The sequence below is a fragment of the Pygoscelis adeliae genome, unplaced genomic scaffold (assembly GCF_000699105.1).
Source record: "Pygoscelis adeliae isolate BGI_AS28 unplaced genomic scaffold, ASM69910v1 Scaffold113, whole genome shotgun sequence".
Lineage (NCBI taxonomy): Eukaryota > Metazoa > Chordata > Aves > Sphenisciformes > Spheniscidae > Pygoscelis > Pygoscelis adeliae.
Window position 1 is genome coordinate 2,239,757 of NW_008825108.1, and position 21,847 is coordinate 2,261,603.

Sequence of the window (21,847 nt, forward strand, 5' to 3'; positions counted from 1 at the left end):
CGGTCACCCCCTCTTTTACCCCCCTCCTCGGTTTTGCTGCGGGTTTTTTGTTGTGGGTTTGTGGGGTTTTTTTAAGTTGCTCTCGTCGCACACAGAATTACCTCACTTTCTGTTTTTTCTGTAAAGGGATGCAGTCCCGTTAGACCCCGTAAGCGCTGGGTAGGCGTTGTGCCCCTTGCAGAAGCCAGCTTCTCTCGCCTTAATGCTGCTGCTTTTGAATCTGCCCGTACAGGACTTCCCGCCGCTCCGCAGGAGGAACGCGGCTGCCTCTCCCCGGGAGGGAGCCCGGGCGCCGCCCGGAGGAGGCCGAGCGCCTGCACGCCTTCTGCAGGTGACCGGCGCAGCACCCGGGGAGAGAAGCCCGGCCCGTGCCGAAACGGGTGAAGTTAGAAGCGTGGGGCGGGGGGGAAGGTAACTCGCTGCCGGAGCTCTGGCATGGATTACAGCAGCTTGAAGGGCTTCTTGAGAGGGATAGTGAGGATGCACAGCCTGCGGAGGGGTTTTTTCTTGAGTTACTTATGAAACATCTAGTGTTGACACCATAGCGTGCCATCTCTTGGGTATCCCAGTCACAAGCAGAACCCAGCTGGGGTTCTGCTATAAAGAGAACAAAGTGCTGCCTTCCCCAGAAGGCTTACGGTCACTCTTTGTACCTCTTTGAGATGTAGCAATACAAACTACGTAGCATTTTTAGTTTTAAAGTTTGGTAAACTGCTGGAGTAGCTGAAGCATTAAACCTTGTATTCTATTCTAGCATCATACACTGGGACATATTCAGGCAATTCTTTATACCCACTTAAATAGTCAGGGACCGTTATGTTTAAGATCAAGCCAAAGAGTTCTTACAAAGAGCATCCACGGAGCACCATCAATTTGAGCTTTTATCTTGGTTTTCATTGTTTTGTATCTGTCATAAGACATGGAATTTAAGTAATGTACACACTGAAAATATTTTACTTTTAAGGCTTGGTATTTAGAATGCAAAGTTTTCCAGAAGGACAAAAGCGGAATCTATTGATGAAGCAAGGTCGTGCTTGTTAGATATTTTAAACGGTAGAGATTTAAATTACTGTGATTAATTAGAAAGTTGACTGCTCAAATGAAACAATCAGTCCCTTTGTCTTTGGACAGGATTTTAAATACTGAACATTAGTCATCAGTCATGTGAGGATTTAAACAAGCACTTAGCTTTCTGCAATTTGAGTGATTAGTTCTGTTCAAGTGAATAGTACTGTGCAGAGCGTGTAAGGTTTTAGCACATCTCAAACCCCCAATTGTACAGAGCTTTAACATGTGACCCAAAAAGTGATTTTTTTTTTTTAAGGCTGTTTCTTAAGGAACAGTGTTTATGCAGTCACACGTGTCTATCATCCACTCTCTCCCCGTCATCGGGGGAAGGGGAATGGTCACCAGCTTGTTGGCCAGTTTCAGGTGGTTTTCACAGAAGAATGGAAATTTCAAAACCAGTTCAGCTTGTACGTACTTGGTGAAAATAGGTGGCTCTGTACAAGAGAGATCTTTTACTTGCATAATGAAAGCAGCTGCAGGAGCTGAAATATTAGACATTACAAAACCTTTATTTAGATGAAAAAGAGAAAACATAATACCTAATTAACCCACTTAGACAAAAAGGTTCAACTAAGTCTTACGATCAGCCCAAAGGTGAGCCATTAGTAACTGAGTTTTGTTGGGTGTTCAGGGCCCTTTTAAAGGAAAAGAAAACAAATCTAAATCTGTTCCTCAGTTTCGTGGGCATTAACTGAGGTCTGCTAATGAAGACCTGTGTTCTAAGACGAAGTACACCATTAAACGGGGGGTTCAAACGTCTGCATGTATAAAGCTTACCTTTTGGGAGCGTGCTTGCTTAGGTCGTGCAAAACTCATCCTCATCTGCTGCACATTCTTCCTGGAACTGAAAATGTTCATCCTAGAAGAACCTGTGCATAAAAGCAGTGATATGCCTCCCCGTATGTATCTTTCTGTTTTCTGTTAGCAAAAGAAGACAACCAACATACATTGATAGTATAGCCTAGAAAATACGGTTAAAGGCTTTGTGCTGCTTGTTTCCTTTGCTTTCTAGCATAAAAATGGGAATGGAAGCTAAAAGGCCTTTAGAGACCACCTACCATAGAAATTAGGCCCTAACATGGGAAGAGACAATTAGATCATAAATATCACCATATACAAAAGAAACAAGAAGAAACATGCCAGAATGGGAAAAAAACATCAGGGAAGATACTATATTTTTAAGAAAAGTCCAAGCATTAACAATATCCCTACTTAGTTTTACTGAGCACAGAATACTTTAAAATGGTAATATATCTCTGATTTCAAAAATAATAACATAGTAAGAATCTCCAAGCACCGCCTACAGACTCTTGTCTTCACTTTTTATTTGTAAAATAATTGCACCTGTGGAATGTAAGGCACTTCTTTGGCAGCCTTGTTTTTTTTAAACCTTACTTTGCACCGGTGTGACGAGTTACATAGCATGCAAAACAGTGAATAGTCAGGCCCAGAGAAATTAAGGCGCCTTTGCTGGTAAGCCACTCTTACCAGAAAGAGCACTTCAAGAGAAAGCTGGCAGGTTTGAACCCATCTTGATAGGGCATTTTTATTATTTCCTCACAGGAGGGAAAAATACTTGGATTTGACTCAAGTCTAAGTCCTTGATTTCACAGTGGTTCTGTGTTGTACTAACAGATGATCTCTTGCGTATCTTTGTACCAACAAGTATCTTAGAACTACTAAATCTTTTACGTGGGCGTTTAGTGAGGCTTTAAGGGATTGAGAGTCTCTCACTGACTGACCACCTCCACTGGAGCTGCTTTGACCTCATTGCAGGCCGTGGTGTAAGATGCTGCTTGTGACCTACTCTCCTCCCACCAGGAGGAACCTGGCACGTGCACTTCTGCTCTGTCAGTGTGCTGGAAAAAGCTAGGGTATAGCAGCAGGGTATAGCGCTATGGGGGAATGTCTCCAACAATGTCTCCAACCGTTTCCTCACTTTGGGGCAGGAGCACAAACCTTGTGTAGGTAGCATGGCTCCATGGGGAGGAGGGCAGGAGGGGAATGGCAGGAGATGGGCAAAGGTGGACCAAGCAGAGTCAGCGAGCTGGGCTGAGCAGAGCAGCGCATTGTTGTATCTGTTCATTTGGAAATTTGCCAGCGTGGAGCATATGGAAAAGTGCAGTACAAAACCTGGGTGTCAGTCCACTGCGCGCCAATACTGTCAGGCTGATGTAGTGCAACCAGTGAATTTTAAATGTATTTGTTACTTGAATGCTAGCAGAGATTTTATTTGGCGTCCCTATGCAGGAATCAAATCTATTGAAGATTTTTGCTATTTATGTGTCTGTGTGGGGTTTTTCTTCTGGGATTTTATGTAGTTTGGAATTTAAAATAGCAAGTGACTGGACTTCCATGTGAAATCATGATGTTGGTTCTCCACGAGGACCATGTCATCTTTCAAATCAAATTCACATGTAAGTTCGAAAGGTAAACATTCCAAGACGACGGCATTTTAGCTTCCACTTAACACAGAAGTATGTAGCTACGGAGAGTGTAAGGCAACAAGAGTCACGGTCAATATGTTAACAAGGCCAGCTGTAATGTGACTCTAAATTTCCTCCTATTTAAAGGAGAGAAAATGCTCTCCATGGAAAAATAGTGTGAGAATGTGAGATTATCTTCCTCATGTATTATCTGAAACATTAATAGAAAGGTGAAAGCTATGGCAAAATACGGTCAGTTACTTCTATGTATGTTGTCACAGAAAATAAAAATTCGTTGTAAAAGTAAAGGGGCATTTAGGGGAAGTACGAAAAAACATTTCTTCAACATAGTCCATAATCACATTTAAAAAAAAAAAATCCATGCCTTCTACCAAAATGTCCCAATTTGCAATTGAATTATACATTGTAGGATTTTTTTTTAGCAGAGTGGATAATTTTAACCAGGGAAAAGATTTGTTCATATTTCATGCATGATAAACAAAGCATATTCCCTGAAGTTTTTACTTCAGACAGCAAAATCATCTCTATATGCTTCAGAAAGCTTCTGTCTTGTACAGATTTATACCTTTTGAAAATCAGTGGGTTCCTTTACTGAGAAGTATGAAGTATTTCAGGAAAGAAGATACTGACGTGCTTTTTTTTTTTATGGCAACTCTTACAGCCTGCAAGATCTGGGATACCAGAATATAGTTCTCATATTACATTTTGCAGCTGATGTGTGTTTGATGATAAAGTGTAATTAGGTAATGGATCCCATTATTTCTAATGCTTGCTTTTCACAGATCATATTCATCCAGGCGGCAGCTGAAGAGTTTTCTAAACTCAATTAGTGCAAGAATGCTGTGACCAATGGAAAAATGTTTGATGCGTGCCAGAAAACAAATCTTCCCAGCTCTTGGAAATATGTTCTGAAAACAAATAAGGATCACACAAGATTTTCATACTAATAAATATTTTTTTCCTAAGAAAATATTTAAAATCTAAAGTGAAATTTTTTGTTTAATTATCCTTCTCTAAGGAAGCTCTATAACATAAGCTCTGGAACATAAGGATATGGATTATCCTGATTGGTGTGATTACTGACTCCCATTGGCAGATTACCAATGTTAATGTCACACTGAGATTGAAAACACAAGCCAGTCTGTAATGTAGAAATTGACGCAGTGACAGGCATATTCACACTGAAATTTATCGCATGTAAATAATTAGCAATACAATAGGTCACTCAGGACCCACTCTTAGCATTGCTACTTGGGAAAAATCACAATTAACGATTGTCTTTAGTTTTGAATGAATAGGATAGCTCTTTCAGTACAATAAACAAAAGAAATACAAAGCCCATCTTGGATCTGAACTTTAAGGCTCGTTGTTTTAGCTCTGTTACCTGACTTGTTTTGGGAATCTGATAAGATGTCGTGACTTAAATTTACAACTGCATCTTATTTACAATGGCTGGAAATGCATATATTCAGTTAACGTAGTTTAGCTGGAAAGTGATAGTGTAGTAACTGCTCATTTTAGAATCCGTCCATATATTAAAGGCTAAAATCTAAAAATCTAGGACTTAGATTTGGAATATGACTTCATCTATGTTTGACCTCTCTTGCAGTGTACGAGGCTTTGGTGAAATTTGTTGACAGTAAATTAGAATTACTTAAAACTCTTCTCCTGTACATCTACAGAAGCTGCTCTTAAGTATGTGTGCGTGAGCTCGTACACTCACACTTTCGTGTATCAACGGGAATCAAAGCTGCAAGAAGCTGACCGGGCAACAACCCAGTGCCCCCAAGCTACACAAATAAGCTAACAAGTAAACAGAATCACACACATGAAACAATTTATTTTTTTAGAACAGAACGGCATCTCCAAGCTTCCTGCTGTATTTTGCTGCCCCTGGAGGCTGCTTCTCAGTTTAGTTCCCTTTTTTAGAAACTAAACACAGCAGGGTCCAGTGGGATCCAGCTGCCCTCTCTCAACTCTTCTGCAGAAAGAGGATTTGTCCTGGCTCTTAGCTTCCGCAGGCCTGTTGGGATCCTTTCTACTTTTTCACGTTAAAGAAATTGATGGAAGAGTGGCCACAGAAACGGACACCTATTTTGCACATCTCTAAAATACAGACTTCTTGCCCCAGTTGGTTTAGATTACAAATTTGTAATTTGTAATACAAATCTGAACAGATTTGTTCAGATTACAAATACGATACCGCACTCCATGATCTGTAGGTCTACATTTCTCTTTAAATCTCACTTTTGATGTAACACATACGGAAAGTTGCTATCTTCTAGGTAGGTGAAAAGGTGTTATTATTGTTATTGACTGCAGAAATATGGACTATTAATTATGCACGCGCTTAATTTGCTGAAACATGAATCGTGGTTTAGAGCAGAAAGAGGTGGGTTTCTGTGAAGTTATATTAATCTCTACTGAGGTCATGTCTATTTCGGATTTTGAATCTGTTTGTTGTTTCAAGTGAAACATTTTCCATTGCCTGTGGTAAGAGGGCAGATAAGGCAGAAGTATCAGAGCTCGTGAACTGATGTGTACTTAATGACCTACCAGGGAACTGAGACATTTTCTCCAGAAACTGGAGCAGTCGAACTCTGAAGGAGAATGAACCCTTTTGGCAAGGCTGTATAAGGGCTCGGGGTGGAAAATATTGTGTTTATGAAGCAGAGAGAGTGAGCAAAAACGTAGTGACTGCCCAGCTTGTAGCATTGAGGGACAATAATAATGCCTTTTATTCACACGGGGCTGAGTAGGGCTCGGTTATCTGGACGCTGCATGCTGCCAGGAATCCTGGAATCATCAAAGCCAGCAGAGTCCCCGTCTGGTGTAGGGTTGACAAAGTGGTTGTTACCTGTTACCAGCTGTAGCTCTTGAACTGAGACAGAGGTCAGTTCTCAGTGCCTTGTTACATGTTAATAGCTGAGCATTTTAAAGTAATCTGTCCACCCTCACCTAGCCCTTTGTTCAGGGACAGCGGTGAAGAAGTCGTAGGATCTGGTATCTCCACATGGCTCTTTTGTCATTCTTTCCTCCACTGTTCCCAAGAGAATCTAGCCTGTAATATCTACCCACTAGGAGATCTACACCCAGTTCACAGAAACACAAACACATGCAGTATTACAACACACGTATTAAAATGACTTTTTTTTTTTTTACAAGATCAAAAACAGATAGAAAAAATAAAGTGCTGTGGGAAAGCTTTTACCAAATAAAAATGTCTGTGGAGGCTCGATCATATGTGGGCCTGTGAATAACACTCAGGAGACTATAAACTTTAGACAAACCAGATGGTTAGACAACAAACCAGATGGTTTTATTTATGCAGACAAAGTTCACATTTAGGGAGGTACTTTGTTCTTCTAGAGAAGGTTTCACACACAAAGTAAAATAATTATGTACGTGTCCTATGATGCTGGACTGGAACATTCATACAAATTTAAGTCTCATCAAGCAGTGCATTGTCCTTTCGATAGAAATATCATCATAATTACATCATTGGGATACTCGTTGGCTGCTCTCTTGTGGTGTTGCTTCTTTTTACTGCAGTAGTATCCAAAGGCTGTAGTGAGGATTGTGAGCAGCTTTTGTTAAGTGTTGTAAAATTGCATAGGAGGATACAGTCCTTGCTCAGAAGAATTCAGTCTAAGGAAGGTGAAATGCAATACGGGCGTTGACCAATGATAGAGGAAAGTAAAGGGGAGATAATAGGCTGTTACTGACAGAATTTGGTGGGTTTCAACTGGGAACAACTCTCCTTTTCAGTATCTATGAAGTTAACCACACTGACCTTCTAGTCCTTTGGTTTTACTTTTACTGCAAACCCAGAAAGTACATTTGTATTAACCGTAAAGCATATGCACACCTACTTTTCCTTCCCTTTTAAAAGCTGCTTCATCAAAACCTGTTAAAATCTCAAGGTCCCTTGAAATGCCCTGTTTTGTGAATTGTCTTCTATACACATTCAGCTGGCCTTCAGCCGCTCCAAGAAACTGTTGCCCTGTCTGGTGGAGGTCAGTTCTCTGACGGAATGGCAAACAATAGGTGCATTCCAGATTATTTCAATGCAAAGTTAACATCTTGGGTTAAAAACCTTACACTGGCAGCAGCCTCCAAGCAACACAGCAGTCATAGCAGCTGATGATCTATGATGTCTTAACACAATTCTTTTTTGAGTGTTTATCTACGTCATAATTTCACAGGAGCTTTTGACCCAGATTTTTAATTTTTTTTTTTCCTGATGGTGCTACCTATAGCTTCTTGCTGATCTTAGGAAAAAGTATTTCTGGAAAGTGTATATCTACAACCTAATGTAGGTGTGGCATGTAGTGACACATACATTGTGCTTAGCAGATTAAGAAGTGAGAGAAATTGCTTTGGTGACTTTCTTAATATAGTTTTAAAAAACCCAGATGCATGAACTTTTAATATCCATTCCTTATGAAGAATTGCACCTTAATTGTAAACGCCTCTTGAACAGAGATCCGTTCTGGACTCTCTTCATATTTACGTTCCATCCAAATTTCAGCTTTGCTGAAAATTTCATCTTATCCATATTCTTGTTCAGCTATTGGTTTTATAAAAGTGTTCTTTAAGGGTTATGACTTCTCAGTAGAGCTACGGAGATTCAGAAAATACAGAGCAGATAGATAAAATATTTCTTCTTCAACTGGTAGCAAAAGTGTCAGGCTGATCTTAATGTTGCAAAGACCACCTCATGATTTTTCCTGGAAAGTATTATCTTTCCAAAATAAATATAGAAATGACAGCACTAGCATTGCACCTATGAACCACAACAAAAGGAGAATATGTATTTTTAAAAATTAAAATGAGTTATTTAATTTTATGGTAATCAAAATCAAGAAAAAAGTATAATATCTCAATTTGAGAAAAAAATGAACTGGGAAAAAAAACCCCAAACCCTGAGCATGTCAACACGGAAATGATAGTTCCCCTACAGAACAGGAGACCCATACGCATTTCAAACTGTAAAAGAAATGAAGTAGGATTTTCCTCTAGTCACAGAGTACAGAGATTGAATGTGCACTGACTGGAGAAATAATAATACCCTTGCCATAGCAAGACACCTCTCGCAATGTGAGAGGTGCTTTGTACGTGCCCCTTCGTGCTCTTACAGGCACCGTGGATGCCGTTTCACTTCTGTAGGTCAGATGCTGCTCTGGGCTCCGTGGGAATCCCTGAGTTTGGCACCTTTTCTTCATGAGGAATAAAAATACGGTGTATCATCAACCATACAGCATCAAAGAAAGAGATTACTCAGAACAGCGAGCAATAATCCTCCCACACTGATCATCGTTGCCTGTAGTCTTACACAGTGGAAGATAGTGTTGATACAAGCTTGCAGTCTCGTCAAACGAAGGAGTTTAGAGAGTAATATAAGTATGGAAATACGAACTCTGGTGATTTTATACCACACAGAAATCAGTAGTTAGATGGGAAATGAACCCCAGGTTTCAAAAATGTTTAAAATGTATATGGCATGTAGGTGCCTAACTCCCAAAGGAATACAAAACCCCTGCCTTTAAGTAACTTAGGAGCCTGAGTTCTGTTTGCAGAATGACACAGATTCATAGTCTATATATAATTGAAAGTTAATTAGATTAGACTTTTTAAAGCATCTGTAACTTTTGTAAATAGGACCTCTGATCATTATCAGTGGAAGCCTTTGGAACATTTATCTTCTACCCAGCATGCTCTCTCTTATCGAGTGGAGTTGCCCTCCCTCTCTGTTCTAGCAAATCCATTATTTGGTAGGCGCTGAAAGCAAACAGGTCAAGTTCCTCACAGACAGGCCAGGGTTGTGCTTGGGACAAATGCAGCAGAGTATTAAAGACTGAAAGAATGTATTCCACTGGATTTAAAGATACTCTGAACTGTTATTCTTACATAGACACTTTTCCTTTTTTTTTTATAAAGATTGGAGTTAAAAGCTCTTCAAGTCTGTTTATTGTGCATTCTGGACTCAGCTGCTAGTCGTTTATTTTAAGAGTTAAAGTATTTTGACAAAAAAGTCCCGTATAATCTCTACTATGTAATTCCATTCCATGGTCAGTGACATTTTAGATAGATAAGCCATCGATGTAACTTTTCACAATCTTCCATCGTCCCAAAATCAGTTTAATGATAATTAGGTATTTTGTCACATCATATGGAGCTGATATCAATAGATTTTTTTAATCCATAGACCGCATCAGGTTTCAAATCTGTTGGAGTTTGATTTTAATGTATTTGGTGTTTATACCTTTTTAATTAAAATAATAGAACACTTGAGATTTTCCATATTGTATTAATTTTTAAAACATCATTCATACAGTTCACATGTAATAGAAATAATTGTAATCATGCTTCAATAAAATATTAAAATGCAATATATGGATTTTTCATTTTGAACATAATTTTTTGCAGTTAGTTGTATCTCATATGAGCTTGACAGGATACTTGCCTTTCAACAGCCCAAAGAATCGAACCATCATTTGTGGAAAAAGAAAAAGAAGACCATCTTGTCTCTGTGTGATCTCAGCCTGTGCATGCATGAATTTCCTCTATGCAATTATCAAATCCTCTGAGTACAAAGACTTAAACAAACTAACCAATAGTTCTGGCTGAACATGCACAGAGCCCTTGCCTTCAGCATCAGAAGCTGTACAGTCCCCATCAGTCTTCCCGATGTAATTTTAATTCAGTGCCGTTATTGATTGCTTGCAAAATGTGGTCATTTGGAAACTGTAGCAACTGAAATCTTGCTTTCTGTAAAGCAGTGTCAGTGCAAACTTCTCTGCTTAGAGTTTGTGATGCACATTTTATCTAAAGTCTCCGGGTTCCTGTTAATGTCTGCATCTTCGGATTTCAAATTTTGTTGGCATATGTCCCTAAGTAGTGATGTGACAACTGTTCAATAGGTAGCTCTGGTCCAAACGATATAACTCTGCTCTAAAGAATATATGTAGTTAAAGAATATATGTAGTTAAAGAATATATGTAGTTATTCTTTCCGAAACATCCAAAAGAAACAACCACTTTGTGGGCTGTTCTGAAAATGAGAGAGTAATCATGGAATGCACTTTCTTTCTGCTATTCCTGCACCAACCCTCCAGAGGAAAGACGGGGCTCAGGTCAGACAGAGGGTTTACATCTTTTACAGTGCCAGCTCATACCACTCGAACTAGGCTATAAGGACCAGCTGATGATTTCGCATGTGACCATTGCATAACTATCTAGCGATCAGACCTCCAGTCCTTCTAATTTGAGCTAGGTTTGAAATGAGTTCACTTAAAGTGACCTTTGCCACTTCTGTCATCTGTTTGGGGTCCTGCAGAAGTGCTCGTTACTGAAGGCCTTCTCAAACACAACTGAAAACCACAGCAGGATGTTTTTTTCAGCTAATGATCTATTCCTCTCTTTCCCACTCCACATATGTATTCCTTCCATCTCTCCCCTCCTTATCCTTTACCCCTTTGTCTCTCTTTACTTCGTCAGAGGATTGTGACAAGCCTGCAACAGACTGAGTGCTGATCTAAGTGCGTGTGGGTGGTAGGGGATGGGGAGGGCGAAGCCGGGCTAGCGCGCAGCCCTTCATAGCTGTCAGTGCCTTTGGGACATGGAAGGGGGGATCACACCGGGTTGGCATTACTGCCGGCTGCAGAGGGGTGAATGCTAAAGCTCCCTTAGCTTTTCCATCACCATCTAGCGAGAACCATACCTCAAACCCCATCTTTACACACTGGACAAGCTAAACCAAAGTGTGTTTGCGCTAACTCAAATACGACTAGAAATCAGCTGATTTACATTAGTTTCACTAACTCAGAAATAATGCTTGAAAAAATGTTGTAATAAACTTCAACGTGGATCCAAAAACCAACACTCTTCAGGCTGACTTTGTCAGGGAGCAGGAGGAGCAGGGCTGCTCCTCGAGGTGAGATGAGCCAGGAGCTGAGGGTGACCCCGGCGCAGGCAGTGCCCCACCAAAGGGGCACCATCCCACAGGGGCTGAGCTGGGGGCTGGTAACAGGGCCCGTTTCACAATTATTTTTTTTTTTTGGCAAGTATGGCTTTCTTTCTGATTTGTCTGTTTCTGTGAAAATCCTGCAAGCCCTGGATACCACCTACTTATCAAGAGAAATACTTACTGCATTAAACTGTTGGCGTTTTAGTATAAAAATATTGTGAATTGATTAACTTTTTGTGAGCTTCGGTCCTTTTGAACTCTCCCATGGCTCCTCTGATAGCTGCAGCTGGCAGTCTGAGAAACACTGCTCTAGCCAATAATTTATATTGTCAGCAAATGGCTTCAGCAAATTAAAAAAAAAATTAAACTGGAAGTAATCAGGTAGCTTTCTTGAACATGAAGCCACTTTTACCGAGATGCCTGCTGGCGTTTAGATAACCGTAGTATTTATTTGTAGCGAAATTGTCTCTAGAGGCCTCCACCACCCTGAAGTGTTTGCTGTTCTCCTCTCCTTAGGCACGTGCATCTGGCGTCACCCCACAACCAAGAGGCTTGAAAAGAAACAGGAACCTGCCAATGGTGGGTGGGGAGAAAAGCTGCGGGGCCGCCGAAGGGACCTGGTAAAGGACGAGCAGGCGGTGAGAGGCAGAGCTGTGGGACTCAGCTGGCCTGAGCCCTCACCTACTGCCGCCCTCACTGAACTCCACTCCCCGTTACAGTTTAGACTCCTCCATTTTTCTGCTGCCCCGGGAGGGCGGCAGGAAGCCCCAGCCGCTCTGTGTTTCCCCATCTCACAGGTCCAGCAGAGCCACGGCTGTGCCAGCTTTACTTGCACATCCAGGGCTCCCTCTGCCATCTTGCAAAGAGAACAGGAGGGATTAGGGTTCTCACTTGTAACTCATTCCACAACACTGAAACACGTGCCTTCCTGTACAAGCTATGCCCACCTCTGTATTCAGGTTACTTTAGCCCATGTATTTTATGTTTTGCTGACAAAAAAATAAATATGGGCCAGCTTCACTAGTTTGTTCATTCTGCTTTGTGGCACTCCAGCAACGCAAAGCAACTGTAAACCCTGCTTAATTGGGCAATTAAACTTTATGACTGCCCTGCATCCCTGAAGCGGTAAAAGGCAGCCGGAATGCACCAGGAAATCTCACCTATCAGTTGGAAAAACTAAGGATGCACAAACACCTCCTCAGACCAGCCCCCAGCCCGTGCAGAGAGGCTGAGCATCGTCTCTGGCCCAGCTGGGCCATGCTGGCCGCAGGATGTCTGGAGGACAAGCGTACACAGAGTTTAGGCCGAGTTTACCTTTGCAGGCATGCAGGCCTCGAATGCAGGCATAGCCTCTTCTTCTTTAAAATGTACTTTTCAGTGTTTATAATGTAAGTCCACTAAAGATAATGGTGCTTGGGGCGTAACAATTGGACCCTGATCTCGTTAAACCCTTAGGCTGTGTGTGAGCAGAAACCCCCCTGAAATCTGTGGTGATGTTTCTAGGATCAAATCTTACTTTTTAGGAGCACCACTGATGTAAAATTTTGTCTTTGCTTCTAGTAACCCATCTGGAAATAGAAGAATAACTTTACTGCTAGCAGTCTCATGGCCATTTTGTTAGTCTTTCATGGAGACTGTTGCTGTCACTAGCATTGTTTGTTTAAAAAATGAAAATAACAGAAGTGGTCTGAGCACAGGAGGCAGGTCCAGGAGCAATGCTGGTCCCAGTCTGCACTCTGAGTCTGCTCCTGACCCTCCGGGTAACCTCGAACCAAAGTCCTAGGTCTGAGCCCTACCTCCTTTGGGAAAGCTGAGGTCTGGGTTTGAACCTTGAACTATAAACCTACCTCTTCAAATGTTTTCTGTAACTATCTGGCAGTATTTGCTTGCAACGCCTCTTCCAGAAGCGAGGTGTTAAATATGCCAGGAAGGGGTTAAGTGGGTCTGGCTGTTTCATAAAGGCAGGCATTTTGTTATTCCCTAAGGAAATGGGAGCTACTTTCTAGAGAAAGCGGGGACACGGACTGTGGATGGTTCTGAACTACCCACAGAAAGGCTCAAGATGAATTATGTAGAGATTGTAACAGGAATTTGAAGTTATCGCTAATATCCTTGTCAGTGAAAACCGTCTCTAGGAAGAAGAGTTTTTATTCTAAAGCAGGAAGATTTAGTTTAAGATTATGTAAGTAAAGCACCCACACAAAACCTGCTATTCCTTTTCCTCAATCCATTCACATTAAAAAATATGCTTGTTCTGTTATAAAGGACTTGTTTTGCACTTACTCTTAGCAGTGCAAGTAGCTGGGAAATGTCCCTTTTAGATTTTGTGGCTGCTTAGTTACCGCAGCTTCTTGCTATCCAAATAGACTCACTCTGTCAGGGCTGCGAGATGGGGAGAGATAAACACAGGGAGCAATTGTGGCTTCCTGCCACCAGCCCTGCTCAGAAAGCAAGAAAGCAATAGCAGATGAACCGTTTCTGCAGCGGCGGTGGGAAGCTGTGGCCTCACAGGAATAGGGCAACTGAAAAACACAACCGAATATCCTGAGGGCAGGACAAGTAATGTCAAATAATGTGCAATAGTTTTGAGGCAGCCGTTACTCTGCCAGGAAATAGTCCGTGTAGATACGCATAAAAAGTACTGGGTTTGAGGTAATGCAGTGGGATGCTCTATATGCAAAACCTACGATGGTGGCAGCCAAATTAAAAATGATGTGATGCAGTCATTTATCAGCTGGGATCGTTGCATCAGTATTGCCTAAAAGTAACTGTAAGTCAGTGTAAGTAAGTCAGGTGTTGAGTTTTGTCACCTGACCATACATGTTCCTTGTTTATTCAGTTTTGGAAACTGTGACTAGAAAGGAACAAAAAGAAAATTAGCTGATGGGAGAGAAAACGAAAGAAATGAAACAAAAACAATAAAGTTGAAATTAGAGAAGCACCAGCGGTGCAAAAGGGGCAAGATCCAAAAGACGAACAGCTCTCAAGCAAACCAGCCTTTCCGTTCACTTTGGTGAGACGCGGAGCGTGGAGCAGGCAGTTTTCCTATCAGAAACTGCAGGACTTGTTTCTGCTATCGTAGGGCTTTGTAACAGGAGTTTAATCACACCCACTTTTGCAGAGGGAGGGAAATAACATCATCTGTTTGTTGTTTTTTTAACTTTCGGCGAGGTTGCATTGGGTGCAATTAACTGGTGCTAACATAAGCCCAACCGTGTTTCATGCTAAAGGAAAGTTACACAATGCTGTGGGTGGCAGAGTATTTCTGGGAGGCAAACTTCACTGCGGACTTTGCTTGCATCACTTCCTGAAATAGAGATTGACTGATGTGATATATTTTTATTTTTATTCGGCTTTTTTCTCAAACCACACATTACATTCGCATGCTGTTCGCAGAGTTAGGTTTTGAAGAGAAGACCATAAATGCTCAAACCAAGGTGCACTGTATTTTAACTCAAGCTCTCCCTGACTTCTCCGTTTTTTCCGTTTCTCTGGCATCTCAGAATGTAAACTCTGCTAAAGCATTGAATAAAAAGGGAATGGCTTTATTGAATTGAAATTATATTCCTTGCAATATTAATCATCATTTTAATTCACTTTACTTTGGGCTGTCCTCAACTTGTGCTTTCTTAATGTGCTGCAGATTTCTGAGCTGACAGCGGGTAACTGTGAGGAGCCAAGAGCTGATGAGGATGCACTTGGAGTTTTAACTCACAGGAAAGTGTAGGAGGTAGTTTAGAATTTAAGGGTTTTTTTTCCATGGGAAAAAGATACCTCTTCTCTGTCCCCTGTGCATGGGAGAGATGTGAAAGAAGGGAGGTCTGGCGATTTCCTGCTTTCCTACTTAGCAAACCCATGACAGCAACTGTCAGCATCCTACCCTTTAGCCTACTATTTACCACTGACTGAGTATTTTTGATGAAATGATTAACAGAAATTGATTTAATTATGATATATTGCACCCTCAGATTCAATCTCTACCAGGACTAGAGGGCAACGCAACTCTGGGAAATGGTGTTTCGATTTGCCTGGTGTTTCTGCATGACATTATTTAATAAAAACCCATTTGTTTCATTGAATTAGTCTCGAGTATGTTTTTACTATTAATGTGGACTAGGCAACAAGTTTAGCTTTGAGAATTAAAATTTATTCTTTCTTGCGCTACAACAGTGAAGGATATGGGATGACAATTAAAGTAGACATGGTTCATCACTCAAAAATGACACCTCGTCAGCTGAGCTGTGTGAGCACTCTTAACTGTAATGAAAATACAAATGTGTTTTTTCTGTAGTGCTTTAAATCCATGTATTTACCTTCTTATTTTCAACTCATGTATAGCTAATGAAACAGCTCAGAATCCTATTTCCGACAACCGTTGCTTGAGAAAAAAAAAAGTTGGAAAAAAAGGAACGAACCAACAAATTTCCTCCCTTTCCTGACCTATCCAGTGAACAGCTAGCAGTCAGCTCTTCCTCCAATATAAACTGCACATGGATTATCCCGTTTAATAGGCAGCTTTGGACCTACACTCCATGAATTTCTCTCACCTCTTTTTCTTAACTCATTTGTACTTTTAAGTCCAAATTCTGCAGTTCAGTTACCTCTGCATTAAGTAAAAAAAAAAAAAAAAATGTTTGTTTTCAGTTTGCTGTCTACCAATTTCACGGGATATCCCTTATTGTAAGAAATAATGCGTCGTAATTCTATTCACCTTCTTGATCCCAACCATGGTTTTTTGTAGGTCCCCAGCATGTCTTTTGCACACGCGTCTTCCCCAAGGTGAAAAATTTGATCTGTACGGTGTTCTCACACAGGAGCTGGCCAGTATCTGTTGTTCACCTTGAAGACATTTCTACTGCTGCTTACCCAATACTGATCACAGTATTCACATTTGGATCGTGGTGGCACGGTCATCTTTTTTTATTTTGTTTGGCTTTTGACCATTGCTGACCATTGCGGGCATTTCTAGGTGAATATCTGCTAGGTATCTTTTCAATTACCTTTAGAGATACACGCATCTCCCTGTGTCCTAAAGTGGAAGCCTATCTTCCAGACATGGTTTTGTATTGCACTCTGATGGCCGGGTCCCTAATCGTACATTGTCTGCTCTGAAATCATATGTGTTCATAGGATGGAATAGTGATCTTCAGTTTAGGAAACAGTGGATCATTAGAGATCTTTTTGACAGCAGAAAACGAGTTTGCATTAAAAATTAACCTGCTTTAAGTCTTTTGCTCCTCTGCTCAGTAATGTGTCGTTTCCACAAAGGCTATGAGATGTTGGAAAAAATAATGAGTAAGCTATGATATTTATTAACTAAAAATATAACCTTCAACTTAATTATTATGGTCTTTTATAGCAGCATTGAGGCATAATATTAAAATCCTTAATTTAACGTAGTGAAAATACCAGATCTATAACAGCGCATACTAAGCTGCGTTCTGTTTTTTCTTGCTTGGTGGTGGTCCACATTGATCCTTACTTAACTTACTGCCTATAAAAAGAAACTCTAAGTGAGCAGCACCTGGGAAGGTCAAAGAATGGCTCTTTGAAAACTCTTGTTCAAATATGCCAACACGAAGTAGAGGGAAGTTACTGTAGCGCTAGCACAGGAATTTCTAAGAGGTAAGGAAGGCTGGCTGTAGCCATATAAGGGCTTTGGAAAAGGCATGATTTTGCTTCTTCAGTATTGATTGTATCTGAAAGATCCTGTTTCTCTTCTCCTGCACACGCCTTCTACCGAGTAGATGGATATCTGTTTACACAGAAAAGGGGGGTTGCCCCTACCTTCACTCTCTGTCTATCCTGCATAATAACAGCTGCTAAAGAGAAACATACATTTCTTGCCGCTCTGCGCCGCAATCGTTGGTGGAATCTGTCTTATGCCAATTAAAATGATAAATCATGGGGCCATGGCAAATTTCCCATGCTTTAATAGAGCCTCGCTTGAGCCAGTTGTGTTCGGTTTGTTGTGTTGTGCGGAGGCTCGTTACTCAATATCTCTCAGTTTAAATGAAAGCTCCCTTTGTCTGGGAGCAGGAGCTGGAATGCCAACACACGGCACTGCCGCGGCACGCAGCTCCCCTCGCTGCTGTGGGGAATAGGTGCCGGGCTGCTCAGCCACCAGCTTCCTTCTGCTTTCAATCAAGATCTGTTGAAATAAGCACACCTCTCCCGGACGCTTCATCACTCTGGGATTCCTGAGCTAAACTCTTATCAACCTGTTATTTTGCCTTTTATAAATACTGCATCTCTCTCCAATGATAGATGAAACAGTTTTGTGGGGCATCCCAGGACCATCCTTGCCTCATCTTTGCCCAGAATCGTGCAAGTATTCCCCAAAATAAACAAGCAAAAATCTGGAAATACTTAATGCTGCCGTTGCGCATCCACAGATGCAAACAGTTTATGTCATATTAGAAATAATTTTAGGTTCTGGTCAGTATTTTAATTTCAAATATCTTCTTTTCATAAAAATACTGATATAGTTTCATTTTCATCAAAATATTGATTTTGAAAAGCATGCTTTTGCACTTAGAAATATTCACCCAAATTTTGCTCAGAGTTTTGGGGATGTCAGTCCAGGTTTTGCCTGTAATTCTTTTTCAACTGAGAAAATGAAGAGAGGGAGATAAAAATATTGCTTTGTCTTCTCTTCTAAACATCTTTTGTGTTTTTCCACCTTGCCCATGAAGAGAGGAAAATAAATAAGACGTAACAGTCCTCTACTTCCTCCATTGTTTTTCGTCTTTTCCTAGCTCTGAACTGTGCTTGTACAGAGCACCAAATTGCACCAATAGTTTGGTAATTTGTTATTTATCATAATTTGTTAGTTTGTTAAGCTTTTAAAGCAGTATGAATTACTCAGACAGTGAAGCTAAAGCTAATGCTAAAACACTATTATTTGTGTTTTAGAGGGATATTTTAGACAGTCTACATTTTACAAGATCCCTGCACACGACCATTAATAATGTTTTTTTTAAGAACACTCTCTGCTTCTTATAAAGCCAACAAAATAAGAGATGGTAATCATAAACATAATAATATTATGGATATAAACAATTAAAATTATTCCTCCCAATTTTGATTATTGAGATTTAACTTAAAATATTGAACACCTTATTTTGCTCCATACTTTCAGTCGTAGCTACAATCCACCAATGAGCACCAGAAATTCTCCATTGGTTTCATTGGAATGCGGGTGAGATCCTATAGCTTTAAATTATTGTGCAGTTTTCAAGAGAATCAAAGTGAAAGTACAAACAACTTCTTGGAAAACAACAAACTTGTTTTCATGTTTCCAACAGATTGCTCAATTAGAATGCAAGACCTGAGAGTTGTATTTATCTTTATCTTTGAACTGTGAGTCTCTTGTACCAAGGGTGACTTACATTTCTAAAAAATAAAATACATTTTTCTGTCCTCTTCATATGCTAACACATCAGTGAGCTACTGTTTCAGCACACAAAAGCAAGAGACATGAAGTTTAGTTTGATTTCTGAGTGCTTTTACATTTCTACCTCCAAAGGACAGGAGTGGTAATGAAGTGCTTTAAGTACCTGGAAAAATAATACACCAGGATTAACTATTCAACAAGTTTAGAGATCACGAAGGGGACAGCCTGGGCTGTTTCTGAAGTTGCGGAGTTCCCTATTTTCTGAAAAGAGGAACAGTATGAGGCAATAGATACTCAAAATAAGCAGATTTCACCGACCTCAGAGGGTGACAGGTAAAGTCAGGGGGAAACAAATAAACTGGGAGACTGGAGGATGGGAGAGCGAGCCACCACTGCGGAAGGCTCTGTTACCCACCCGGGTGCCGAAAAAGAACACTAAAAACCCCAGCATGGCTGCAACAGTAAGAGAGCAACTTCCCTGCTATTAGAGAGGAAAAAAGCAGAAAGTCTATGGCTGCAAGGAGTAACAGGAAATCCTTCTGTAATTGCACTAATAGTAAGAGGAAGGCTGAGAAAGCTGTGGTCTGCTGCACCGAGGGGAGGAAAGAGATAAACAGATGATGCTGAGAAGGCTACAGTGTCTAATGCCTTTTTGCCGCAGAACTCTGCAAAGGACATCTGCTACCAGATGGCTGGCACAAATCACCCAAGTGACAAAGGGCTAGGGTAAAGAAGACACAAGCACTTAAGTAAGTTTAAGATTCCCTTAATCAGCTAGTGAGAACGTCGCCTGATAAAATTCATCCTGAAGCATTATACAGAGTAAGCCTAGATCTGCTATGGGGGATTAACCTCATTTAAATGTAGCCAACTGAAAGTTTGGCATCCAGTGCAAACTGTTTCTTTATTTTAGGGGTCCCTGACCCCTCTCCAGGACTCCCCCCACAGCCCAGGACCCCATGTCAGCCCCCTGGGACCATCAGTCCCTGCTCCAGTGACGCTGCAGCAGGGCTGGACCAGCTCCCAACAGCCCTGCCCTGCAGGAATACTTAAGCTTAAAAATACATGACCAGGTGGTCTCACTCCCTTTTCAGTAAATATGTCTAAATAGGGAAGGGACACATCCACCGACCCCTGTAACAATGCAGATTAAATCTTTTCCCTTGCATGCTCCAAAGTGTGGAAGAACCATTCCAAAATATCTGCGTCTGCCACCTGTTCCCTCCACATCCTGACCTCCATGCAAAATGACTTTGTTTTCCCAGCATGTCATTTAAATGAAGGTATTTGCTCCGCACATATCTGTAATACTTGCTCAGCTCTTAGAAACTGCAAGTATTCTGCACCTGGCAGATTGCATAATCTGGCCCGATGAAAGAGAAATATGGTCAATAAGTCCTTAACATAACCCTTTCATCTCTCTTCTTGCCAGCAGCTTGTCTCTCTGCAGTTTCCTTTTACAGGGTGATTTGGAAGTTCCTTTTGAGTAGCTTACATTTTATCTCTGGTTGGACATGAAATAACTCCACACGCTGTACTGGAGGGAACATGTTGTTCTGCTATCACAGGCACAGCTGCCTGGGCAGAGGAGACTATTAACAATGAGACATCCAGATAAAGTGAGTAGATACCTGCAAAAAAACCCTGCTACCTCATTAGAGATATCCTATCTTGCAGCACAGCTCTTTTGAGATCTCATTTGGTTAGTGAAATATGGAATGAAAGGACAAACACGTAGATGATCCTTTTTAATCAGTTTAATTAAAAAGGAAGGCTACTACCTACTTTTACTTCCTTTCATTTTAATCAAGCAAAAAATGTAATGTAATTTGTGTACCACAGGCAGCCAAAATAGTAGAAAAAACCTGCCGCACAGTTTTATCAGCTTAATCTTTTTCTTCTGAATGTCATTTGGCATTTGCGCTCGGCGCTCATATGGACAAAATCCTTAGAAAAATATTCAAAGGGAACACTGCCAAATTTGGTGGCTGTGTCCTAGTTAAGCTCTCTTTCCTCTTTTAACTTTGTATTGCAAATGAAAGACACCCAAACAAGACTGTCCATCTGTGGAAAGGTTGATTACAAAGGTGCCCAACTGCTATGTCAGTAGAGTGGGAACTGTGATTTGTTTTTTTTAACAGAAAAGTGCACTTCTTTTTCGGCAGATGTGATTGCAGTGGCTACTGCAGAACCATTGCAATCTCAGTCTCCTGTTTGCCCCTGAGTCAGGAAAGGAGCCACTAGCACTCGTTCAGCTGCTTCCCAAGTCCTCTGAGTCTGTGGCTGAGTGTTTCTGCTGAAGAGGCACAAGCTGGAAAGATCGAGGATATTTATATTTCTTTAGCTGTTCTGAAGGGACTTCTCGCGCTTCCTTACCACGCTCCTTTCATGTGATTTTTCACTGGCAGTCTTTCCGGATCCAGATTGTCACTGCTCAAAATGTGTCTATTCTAGAGCCTATCGCCCTTGAAAGAACTCAAAAGAGTTAGTGTTTTACTAACTTTTCTTCAACTCTTTTTAAAAGTTACTGAATAGTGACAGGCCTTCTCATTTAGGTAAATCTGAATCCCAAGTGAAAATTGATGTGACAGTCTATTTGCCTTTGAAACAGTCTCCAATATGATGATTAGAGAACTCTAAGAGAGGGAGAGAGAGCACGTGGGAAGAAGCAACTACCTCAGGCCTTGGTTTACTAAGAGAAAAAGGTGACTCTGTGGTGGTATTTGGATAGTCTTCCTGTTACTACGGGTTGCTCCAGGAAAGAGGACAAAGCACCTGCATAGGATTTCCTCCTTTGCGATGCCTCTTGCTCCCGTCTTCTTGATTATCACCTTTCACTGTTCATTTCCTTGTGTGTACAGCCACCTTTTGATAGTATTTTTTTCTTTGTCTTCTCCCATTTATTTTCTGGGATTTACTGTGCGTATCGAAAGCCTTTAGTATGAGAAGGCAGAGGTCCAGCAACTGA